The sequence below is a fragment of the Peromyscus leucopus genome, chromosome 6 (genome assembly GCF_004664715.2).
Source record: "Peromyscus leucopus breed LL Stock chromosome 6, UCI_PerLeu_2.1, whole genome shotgun sequence".
Classification (NCBI taxonomy): domain Eukaryota; kingdom Metazoa; phylum Chordata; class Mammalia; order Rodentia; family Cricetidae; genus Peromyscus; species Peromyscus leucopus.
In genome coordinates, this window is record NC_051068.1 from 113,920,334 (window position 1) to 113,932,718 (window position 12,385).

Here is a 12,385-nt window from a genome sequence, read left to right on the forward strand (position 1 = left end):
TCTCCAGTTCCTAAACAGGACACCTTTATCAACTAACTCACACCTCCCAAAACTGAGGAAGAACACAGAAAAGAGGGCAGTTAAAAGAATGTTAGAGCAGTACATACAGCAGTGCTGTTTTCTGGATGTGACATGGCTACTGCACTCTTGAGCTCACAGTAGGTTTTGGTTTCCTGCACAAAATTCCAACAGAGTTAGTGGAGGAGCTCATGGGGCCCCCAGCTGAGGAATCATTAGCAGTGAACAGGTGCTCAGTAGAGATGCTCATCCTTCTTTGGTGTAGCCACAGGTAAAGTTGCCCATGCTCCAGTGGATGGCTCCAAAGCATGCACATATACTAGGTTGCACTAATTAGTCTCTGGGTTGAAGAAGGAGAAGAACAAGGAGGAAGAGGAAGAAAGAAAGGGGAAAAAGGAAAGAAAAAGAAGATGAAGAGGAGGAAGAGAAGGAAGAAGAAAAGGAAGAGGAGAAGGGAGTAAAATAGAGACACTGATACTATAGTGTTTACACATGAAATCCTCAAAAAATACATTTTAAAAAATTAACATGTTATGTGTAATGTGAAATAAGCAGAGTTAATACATAAAATTGAAAAGTATCAAAAAGATAATGCTAAAAAATGCATAGGGCCAGCACAGATCCAAACCAGACTGGATCCCAGCACTGAGACTGTGAAGTAGACGTGCATCCCCACCCCCAAAGAAACTATCTCTAATTAGCCGCTTGCAAAGGAAAATTACTTTCCCCAAGGGAGTCTCACTGATATATAAACCCTTACATACAAACATATGTGTGCAAGAATAGGGAGGCAAAAGAGACAAACAAACACAGCTGCAAGGGGGGAAATTGGGAGTTGTGATTAATGGCAGAAGCTGAAGTAATATGCAGATGCCAGGCCATAAAGGGAATCTCTAACATGTTACAAAAATTTGTGCTATATTTATAGAATAGAGACCCACATAATACATAAATAAGGAAACAATAAAATCAAAACATTATTAGGAAGCTTGAATGTGTGTTGCACTTATAATCCTAGCACTCAGGATTCCAAGGTCACTGTTGGCTACTACTAAGTTTGAGGTCAGCCTGGGCTACAAGATCCTGCCTCGAAAAACAAAAACACAAGGAAGCAAGCAAACAAGCCAAACCAACCCAATCAACAAAAACCCAACTCCTCATTGAATACTAGGTTAAAAATAATGCTGGTAGCAATGTTTACAATGGAATAAAGAAAAACTGGCTGCTAAGAAGAAAAGATACAGATCCGTTAAAGACAGACTCAGACCTTGGTGATCTGAATGGGAAAGTGAAGGTGACCAGAAGGATAAGAGACAAGTTCTAATTAGGGCCACTGAGGTGATGTCATTAACATGGAAAACACAGGCAAAGATTTACAAGTAGCTCTGCAGTGAAGAGTTCAACCTTAGACATGGTACAGGGAAAACACAACAGGATGCTCTTCTGTTTACCGACTACCAGTGCAGCTCAAAGAAAATATCCTGGCTAGAGATATAGCTTTTGAGTTACCAGAAAATAGAGCATGGTTAAATGAAATGATCGCTAGGGATGGAACTTCTGAAGGCCAGAACATTTGCTGATTTGCTATCACCCTTCCCCACCACAAATGTGTAGTGCATGTGACGCGCTGCTTCTGGCGCCTTTTCAAGTAACATTTTGTAATGCGCATACATGTGCACACATGCAAATCTATCACAATGTGGGTGTAGATGTTAGAGGACTACTTGTAGGAGTCAGTTCTCTCCCTCCCCCATGGGGTCCTCGAGATAGAATTCAGGTCATCAGGTGAGGCGGGAAACCTTTACTCCTCTAAACCATCTTGCTGACTGGCTTATTTTTAATATTTTTTGATAAAACCACAACTGAGTAAGTGCTTTAAAGATATATTAGAGGTTTAGAACATGGGAATAAATAATATCTTTAGATCAATCATTTTTCTAATTGTCCTTTTAAAAATATTTATTTTTATTTCACGTGTATATGTATTTTGCCTGCATGTAAGTCCATCACGCGCATGCAGTGCCTGTGTAGGTCAGATGTGGACAGTGGATCCCCTAGAACTAGAGTTACAAGTGGCTTGAACTGCTATGTGTATGCTAAGAACTGAACTTAGGCCCTCTGCAGGAGCTTTAAGTGCTCCTAGGCATCTCTCCAGCCCCCCTTGATCCTCTTTGAGATTAGGAATGTAGTTGACATCTTTAAGATTTTACTTACATCCAGAGAAGTTTCACATTCTGATCAGGTGAGCTTAGGTGCCTTATGCCTGACACATACTCTATTAAAACATCTTGTTCACAAAATACCCCAGGGAGGAAACTACTGCCTAGCTTCTTTTTCTTCTCAATAAATAATAAAAACAAGGTTTAAAGGTCATCTAAGTGGTGAGCAACTATAAAGCAATGTAATGATCTAGCTGGATGACTACTCAATCATATATAACCTTTGGTCTTCATTTATAGCTAACTGACTCTATGCTCAAAATTCATCAAGATGTACTTATACAGCCAGAGTGTCTGCTTATGGGACAAATCTATTTATTTCCTTTAAAACAGTTAAGAGGAAAGACAACTGAAGCAATGGGCCAAATCTAAATTAGTAAAAGTAATATTATACAGAAGCATTATTCATCCACTTATCCATTTCCTTAAGCTTCTGCCTGCAAGTCTACAAGGCACTAAATTCTACATTTTAGTTTTCAGTTGGTACTCATAAATTGATTTAAAAACAAATTGTTTCAGAATCTTGTCATATGTTAGCTACCTGCTTATACTTCCTCCAAAGTCCAACTTTTCTACTTAAATAGGTAGACTTACCTCTTATAGCATCTGGAACTTACTCAAAATATGATGGAGCTTTTGTATTTTGGGTATTCATTGTGACCTTTGTCAGATACTATCAACTAAAACAATTTTGCTATTTAATAAACCAATATCAACTTTGATTAGGTTTCTTTTGTTGTTGTTATTCTGAGGCAGGGTTTCTCTGTGTAACAGGCTGTCCTGGAACATGCTTTGTTGACCAGGCTGACCTCGAACTCGGAGATCCACCTGCCTCTGCCTCCAAGTACTGGGTTTAAAGGCATAGGCCATCACTGCCTGGTTCTGGTTAGGTTTCTTAACACATTACAAGCAATGGAGATAGGTAAGATTGTAGGGTGTGGGGCTGGGGATTTAGCTCAGTGGTAGAGCGCTTGCCTAGCAAGCACAAGACCCTGGGTTCTGTCCTCAGCTCTGAAAAAAAAATTGTGGGGTGTGACAGTTTGGTGGTATTCTAATTGTACTGAAATGTGATTTTGATTGTATGTTAATAAATAAAGTTGCCCGGGGGTCAGAGCTATTAGAGCCATAGACAGAGTGTGGCGGTGGTGGCGCACGCCTTTAACCCCATAGATCTCTGTGTGTTCAGGGATATAGCCAGCATTGGAGGCATATGCCTTTAAGACCTGGGGGGCTGTACATATAGACAGTGACGAGGCAGTCACGTGTTTGGGTTTACAACCAATGAGAAGGCAGAATGACTATGAAACGACTTACACACAGGGAAATAGCTCTCTTTCGGGAAGCTGGGACCACCAGGAGGAAGGGTGAGATTTTAGCTCTGAGCTCTGACCTCTTGGCTTTCTCTTTTACATTAGTTCTGTGTTTCTTATTTAATAAGACGGTTGGTTACATCTACATGACAGCTTTTGATTTAGGTGAAAGAACGCTAATGTTAACATTGTTCAGAATTGCTACTATGTTGCATCTTATTGTCTGAAAGCTATACACTGCATCTCCTAGGAAAGGAGACTTCATTCTGTATATAAACTCTGCACCTAAGGCATAGGCAGCTTCTTCTTAAATTCTGCTTAAATGCTTTATCCTTCTGCTTCATTTCTCTAATCACAAGGCACACTGTCAACCACAACACACCTGAGACTGGCTAGAAAACAGACCTTCAATACTAAGTGTTGGTGAGCATGTAGTATTACAGAATCCCCATCCATGCATTGCTGGTAAGAAGGAAACATTTCTCTGAAAAATATGTTGGCAATTTCTGTTAAATTTAAGGACAGTAAAGCACATTGTGGTGGTTTGAAAGAAAATGGCTCCCAAAGGAAGTGGCACTATTAGGAGGTGTGGTCTTGTTGGAGTAGGTGTGGTCTAGTTGGAGGAAGTGTCATTATGGAGGTGGGCTTTGAGGTGTCATACATGTTCAAGCTATGCCCAGAGTCTCAAACCACTTCCTGTTGCCTGTAAGTCAAGATGTAAGAACTCTGAGCTCCTTATCTAGCACCCTGTCTACCTGCATGCTACCTTGCTTCCTGCCATGATGATAATGGACTAAACCTCTGAAACTGAAAGCCAGCCACCCCATTAAATGTTTTCTATTATAAGAGTTGCCGTGGTTATGGTGTCTCTTCACATCAATAAGAAACCCTAACACATATATCTTTGCAATCTCAGTCATAGGTGTTTATCAAAGTAAAGATTTGCTCATACAAAATTCCATTCATGAGTATTTATAGAAACTTGGCTGATGATTGCCTAAAACAGAATAGTAATTCCAATATCCTTGGTGAATGAATAACCTGTGATACATATATACTACTGAGAAAAATTGTACAATTACTAATACATATTTCTTAGATGAATCTCAAAGGCAATAGGCTAACTTTAGTCCTTTTTTTTTTTTTTTTTTTTTTTTTTGGTTTTTTTTTGAGACAGGGTTTCTCCATGTAGTTTTTTGGTGCCTGTCCTGGATCTTGCTCTGTAGACCAGGCTGGCCTTGAACTCACAGGGATTCGCCTGGCTCTGCTTCCCAGGTGCTGGGATTAAAGGTGTGCCCCACTGACGCCCAGCCTTTAGTGCGTTTCTAAAGGCTAAATACTTTATTATTCTATTTGTGACATTCTTAAAAGTAAAACTAATCATAAACAGTTGCCATTGAATATGGGCTTGGGGAGAAGAGTAAGTATAAGGCTTAGCAGTAGAGAAGTTTGGGGGACAATAAAGACACTGTTTTCTTCTGCCCATAGGATGGTACCACACAGTATCCACCTTTTCATTTTTCTTCCCACATCAATTAAGGCACTAAAAACAATCCCTCACAGACATGCACACAGGACAACTGACCTGAGTGATTCTTTTTGGAGACTTCCTTCTTTCTTAACAAATCTAGGTTATGGCAAGTTGACAATAAGTTAACTATCAGGATGATACAGAAAAACACAACAAACATAAAACAAGCAAAAACAAAACCAAGTTTACCATATAGCATTTTTTTAAGTACATCGAAGAATTCAAGTAGTAGAGCTGAAGAAATGGCTCAGTAGTTTAGAGCATTTGCTGCTCTTGCATAAGACCCAGGTTCGGTTCCCAGGACCCAAATGGAAGTTCACAGACTGTAACTCTTCCTGTCCTCTTTTAGCACCAGACATGCATGTGGTGCATATATGCATGTGGAAAAAAACACTCATAGCCATTAAATAAGATAAAAATAATAAAAATAAGAATAATTTAAATATGAGGATCCACACACCGTTTGATCATATGATGACAGTGATAAGGAAACAAATCCAGGGATGGAAAAAGAGACTTTTACAATTCAAAATGTTTGTTGAAGAGTGAGAAACTCACTGGATGGTATGAGTACTAAGGAATAATGTAAGAAACCATTCCACAGGTTCAGATTCCATCCTTTATCTTCAGTCAGGGTTTCTCTGCAAATCCTTGGCTATCCTGGAACTCAGATTCGCCTGCCTCTGCCTCTTGAGTGCTATGATTAAAGGCATGAGCAACCATTGCTGGGTCCATCCTTTATATTATACTACACATTAAATTCAGTTTTAATTTTCATGCCATGTTTAGATGACAGCAGGAAAATTAAATTTCTATTTCTACTGTCCAAGAATAGTTTAATAAATCACACTCTAGTCATTGAAAAAAAGGCTAAGATTAACTCTCCCCCAGAAAAAAACAAACACAAACCTCAATTTTGTTACTTACATACTAAGTCAACTGCATATATGTGTTTGTATGTGTACTAAATATTCAAGAAAATAATCACTAGATTAGTAAGTGTAATTATTCATTATAGTTTGAGGGTATGAGAAGATAGAAAAATGAACTAAGATGAAAACAGTGAGTCAGGGAGATAGCTTAGTGGATAAAGGCACTTGGTGTTAAGCTTAATCAGAAATCAATCTCTGGAACGTGTGGCATGTGCACCCTATCCACACACACAACACAAGAAACAAATATTTTTTAAAAAGATGAAAACAGGGAACTTAACCACACTGTGTATGTTGGTTTGTTTTTGAGACAGGGTTTCACGATGTAGCCTTGGCCTCTGAGTGCTGGAATTAAAGCTTGTGCCACCATGCCTGACACATGTGGTTTTTTATTATTTGAGACAGAGCTTCACTGTGTAGCACTAGTGGTCTGCTGCAATGCACTATGTAGCCTAACCTAGGCTGGCCTGAACCCGATCCTCCTTCTCCTGCCTGAGCTATCTAGTAGGGCACCATGATCCAAGCATAATTTTCTTAGCCTCTTCTTTAAGAATGATTCATTTACATAACCAGAAATGGTTCTTTCTCAAACAGTTCCTTTTGGAGTATCAGGTGCTAATTCACTGTTAGACTGCAGCTCTATTTTACAGAGATCAGCAATCTTTCATGTATGGTACATTTAGTCTTAACTAACCATACATTCATTTCTATTTGTGCTAAAAATAACATTCCATGAGACTATTTTTGAAGTTTTATCTTACTTTTAATTGGTGAATAACCATTGTATACAGAATGTTTCATTTCTACACCAGAAATGTCTAAATCAGGTATTGATTGTTGAGTTGAATGTTTTTAGGTTACTGATCCAAGTAATCTGATACTTGTCTCTTTATATAGCTTATTGTACTTATGATAAGCCCACTAGGTTCACCCATGTTTCAAATGATGTTTTCCAGCTATTTAAGAGCTTAATGGTATTCGTCATGTATATAAAAGCACACAAGGGTGCAGTGGTACTGAGGCTTGAACACAAAGCTTTGTGCTTGTTAAGAGTTCTCCCAAATGAACAGTATTCCCGGACTGAAATCCTACTTTTACTGCATTTGTTTATTGATGACCATGTAAATTGTTCCCACAGCTTAGCTATGATGGAAAATACTGTAAGGAACATGGGGGTACGGCCATCATCTCTTTGATGTGATGATTTTAAGTCCTTTGATCAAATACTCAGAAGTAAGACAGACTACTGAATCATATGGCAATTCTTTGTGTTTGTAGTGCTAGAGACTGAATGGGGACCTTGCACACACTCTTACCACTGACCTACTTTTTCTTTTGTTTATGAGAAACCTCCATAGTGGTTCCCAGACTAGTTCTACTAACTTGCAGTAGCACCAAGAATACACGACGATTTCCTTCTCTCTATCCTTGCCAGTATGGATCCTTTAACTTCTAAATAAATAACTCATCTAAGAGGAGGAAGAAATATCTCTCTATGGTCTTCAGCTATATTTCTCCAACAATTACGTATTGAACACTTCCATTTGCATGTCTTCTGAGAACTGCCTATATCCAGGGCTTCTGTTTTGCTGTTTTTTTAAAGTCACTCCCTTTTAGTTTTGTGGTATGGGTAGAACCCAGAGCCTCACACTATGAGTGAACCACACCTACAGCTGTATTCAAGTTTTTGATCTCTTTTTAAAAAACTAAGGTAATGTTTTCTTTATTGGTAGTCTGAGTTCCTTGAAAAATACCTTAATATGTTTTGCATATATTTTCTGCAACCTGTATGTTGTCTCTTCAATCCATTATTTCCTTTGTCATGCAAAAGCCTTTTAAATTTGTTGCAAACCCATTTATTTATCGATTTTTCAAGAAGGCCTTACTTAGGCCAATGACACAAATATTCTCTCCTAGTGTGCCTCTAGTAGCTCAGTTTCAAATCTTACATTTAAACATTTAACTTATTTTTAATATATTCTGGTGTAAGGATGAGTTAAGGGCCCATTTTATTTTAATACATGTGGATATCCAGCATCCTAAACACTACTTATTGAAGAGACCTTCTCTATTGTGTATTCCTAGCACTTTTGCCAAAATTGACCATATATATGTAGGCTTATTTCTGGGCCAGCTTACTTTATTGGTTGATATGTCTGTTTTATGCCAATATTACACTGTTTTAATTAGTATAGTTTTAAAATATACTATGAACCAGTACTTTGATACTTCTAGATGTTTTTTTTTTTTTTTTTTTTTTTCCCTAAATGGCTCTGGTCATTCAGTTTTTTGTGACTCTATACAAGTTTTATAGATATTTTCTATAAATATCTCTGTGAAAAATTATATTGAAGGATGGCAAAATGACGCAAAAGGTGAAAAGTGTTTACCTTCCAAGACGATGACCTGAGTCTGAGCCCCATAGCCTATGATGGATAGAGAGAACCAATTCCTGAAAGCTTTCTTCTGACCTCTACACATGTGGCTCATAAACACATACGTATACATAATCATGGACACCCCACATACTGCTAATAAAAGAATATTGAGATTTTTGTCAGAGACTGCATTAAATTTATAGATCATTTTCAGTAGTATGGACGTTTTAATATTACTATTATTTTATACCTCCTAAAGACACACGTTAGGCAAAGGCTTTACCACTATGCTATAACCTCAATCCTTTGTCTTTACTTTGTATTTTAACACACTGTATTTATCTGTATTACTTTGTAGTTTAGGACATGGCCTAAATAATTTATCTGGACTGGCCTTAAATTCACTTTGCTGCCCAGGGAGACCTTGAACTTGCAATCCTCCTACCTAAGCCTTCTGAGTTAGAAGGGTTTACAGGCCTGAACTACCAGACTTGTTTACAATACTATTCTTCCAATGAACATAGGAGATTTTCCCACTGATTTATGACATTAAATTTCTTATAAGCAATGTTTTACACAATTTGTATTGAATGATTTGTGGTGATATACTGCGTCCACCAATATATTGTGCACCCTAATAAAGTTTATCTGACAAGCAGAGGAAAATGCCAGCCACTATAGTAAACATAGAGGTCAGGCAGTGGTGGCAGATGCCTTTAATCCCAGCACTTGGGAGGCAGAGGCAGGTGATCTCTGTGAGTTCAAGGCTACGCTGGGAACAGAGCCAGGCATGGTGACACACGCCTTAAATTCCAACACTAGTTGACCACAAAGGTCTGGAGGTCTGTACAGATAGAAATAACAGAGCTGGCCGGGCGGTGGTGGCGCACGCCTTTAATCCCAGCACTCGGGAGGCAGAGGCAGGTGGATCTTTGTGAGTTCGAGGCCAGCCTGGGCTACCAAGTGAGTTCCAGGAAAGGCACAAAGCTACACAGAGAAACCCTGTCTCGAAAAACCAAAAAAAAAAAAAAAAAAAAGAAATAACAGAGCTGGGCAGGAAGAGGAAGTGATGTAGTTGGGTGGAGAGAGGAAATGAGATGGCAGAACAGAAAGGCATATAGGCGTGGGTATACAGAAAGTAGCTCTCTTTGGAGACTAAAGTGTTGGTAAGGCGAGGTTGGCTATGGCTTTTCCTATTCCTCTGATCTCTCGGGTTTTAACCCTAATATCTCGCTCTGTTTTTTTTTTATTATTATTAATAAGACCGTCTAGCAATTCATCCTACATTATATGAAGCAAGGTAAAAGGCAAGGATGGGCACACAAAGCTGTCTCCTTTGGCCTCCATATATGTGCCATGGCATGTGTATAACCAATGATTTAAAAATTATTACAGAGCTGAATTATGAACAAGCCTCCAGGCTGAGATGGCTCAATGTGCAACTCTGACAACTAGAGTTCGGATCCCCAGGACCACATAGAAGTCAGACATGATAAGCACCCATCTGTAATCCCAGTGCTCCAAAAGAGATAGGCGGCATAGACAGGAGAAACCTCAGAAGTTTGCTGGCCAGTTAGCCTGGTGTACACAGCAGTAAACAACACAAGATCTTGTACCAAGCAAGGTAAAAGGCAAGGACTCACTGACACAAAGCTGTCTCCTCTTGCTTCCATATATGTGCCATGGCATGTGTATGTGTGCCTGTACTCTAAAACACACACACACACACACACACACACACACACACACACACACACACACAAATAAAATAAAATAAAATAAAATGCAGAATTTAACAGAATTACCAAGTTTTATTCCAACATACTGATGTATTAATCAATCAAAGCACAAAGTGACATTTTATATATTTGGCTTCCAGTTATCTACAAGATAAATATTCAACATTTTTGGTTTTATCCTAAAACTTAATTTTAGGCTTGTTCTCTACCTTATTTAATGTTTAAAGTGAAATGACAAATTATGCTTTGATAATAATGACAAAAGAGAAGGTATAATTTTGATTTGCTGAGTATAAACATCTATAATATTCACAATTATATGCCCCTATGTTCCATATTCTATAGTAAGACTAGAAAACATCAAGGGGCACACAGTTTAGCAAGGGATAAATGTATATGTAAATCAATTTCAATATAATAACAAATGAACAAAGCAGCACAGAGAGGTTAAGGATGAATTGTCTGGGAAGTTTTCACAATGTTACTCAATTTGGCTGTTGAGGGAGCCCAGGAATTTGACAGTAGGTCTTAAAGGAGGCTAGTGAAATAAATCAACAAACAAACAAACAAACAAATAAATCTTGATGGTCAATATTCTAAAATATTTAATGTTAGGTGATGGACAGTATATTAGTAGCTTCTAGGAACGAGGAATGGGAGTGGAAACTGACTGGGAAGGCACAGAAGGGAATCACTGAAACATCCTAAGTAGATCTAATAACATTTCCCTAGATACATTATGTACATTTGTTAAAACCATCAAATTGTATACATAAACATATATGTAAATCACTCACATGTTTATCATATGCAATTTTTAGTCCATTAACATTAATTTTTAAAGGGGGACTAGATAAACCAGATGGGCTACATTTTGTGTTAGTAAAACGTTCATATTTTAATGAATCACAAGGCAGTTCTCAGTATTCTATGAAGAAAAATGCTTTCTCTAAATGGAGTTTAAAGCTCTAGCAGTTTCTTATTTTAGACTTCTAAAGACGCAATAGGCAAGACATGTAGAACTTGGCAGAGATCCAAACACAACAGACTTTCTTAGTTTATAAAATACTACTACTAAAAATGGAATATTCACAATACATGTTTCCATTTATAATATAATTACAAAATTTATGGGTAAGAAAATCCTAGTTGAGGAGCAGAAAGTGTATAACTAGCTTGACTATTCTGAGCAAATTAATTCACACCTTTGGGATTGTTTCAGTTCTAAAATAGAAAGATTGATTTTCTATTATTTATGTCATTTTAAAGATTAAGTTCTTGTACATGGCTGAAGTCTATATACAGAGCCTCTTCCAAAGAAAAGTCCTAAATCCCAGATGTAGAAGGTAATAAAGAGTACTAAATACTGTATTTTCTGAAATTTCGTTAATTTTACACCTATTAACTCTTACTAGCTAATCATATGTTCATCTAAAATCTCTGATACTAAGGTTTTACTCTTTATAAATGACTTTTCCTTTGTCTATTTACTTACTGCAGATAAAAGGATTACAGTTTAATTAACTTCACTCAAAATATGATCTTTGCAATAACAAAACTATTATACTACAAGTGTCTTAAATATTTCGTAAAAAGTTAAAGAAAGAATATACTTATTGATAAGTGAATAAGGGTATAAACATAGACATTTTTCTTGAAAAGCTATACAATAAAAAAGCAATGCTGCCTGTAGGGAAGAGGTCTGAAAGAGAGAGGCTATTTTCCTATCTTCACTTTTTATACTACTGAAAAAATTTCTAACTAAATGTCTGTTGATTCTTTAAAAATAATGGTCTTAGGTTGGAACCATGAGTTACAGTTCACTCTTATTTTCTATACTTAAAGAGAAGTGAAAGGTAAGTTTGAGTTTTCAGGTTTTTGTTTTGTTTTTACTTTTTTTCCTTTCTTATTAAACAATGAGCCTGATAGTGCAGGTGCTTAATTCATGTTCTTTGTACACAAAGCACCAAGGTGATAAATCTGATTAACGGCTGAAAAATCTGAAGTATCTATTTTCACAGAATGCATATTTCTTTCACATTTATACACACACACACACACACACACACACACACATATATATATGTATATATATATATATATATATATATATATATATATATATATATGGAGGGGCAAGTAAAGTAATAAAAAAAAAAAATGTGTCTTCCCACTGTGTGAGTACTGGGTATTAAAAGGTCTCAAGTCTTCAGGCTCCAGTACTCAAGCTCAGGAGCAAGTGCCCTTACTGACTAAGC

The 12,385-nt window shown here is 37.3% G+C and overlaps 1 protein-coding gene across 7 annotated transcripts in view; it reads right to left on the reverse strand.

The window, feature by feature from the left end:
* Pkn2 (protein kinase N2) overlaps window positions 1–12,385 on the reverse strand; it is a 114,964-nt gene that overhangs the window by 66,699 nt on the left and 35,880 nt on the right. The gene's annotated exons all lie outside the window — the stretch shown is intronic.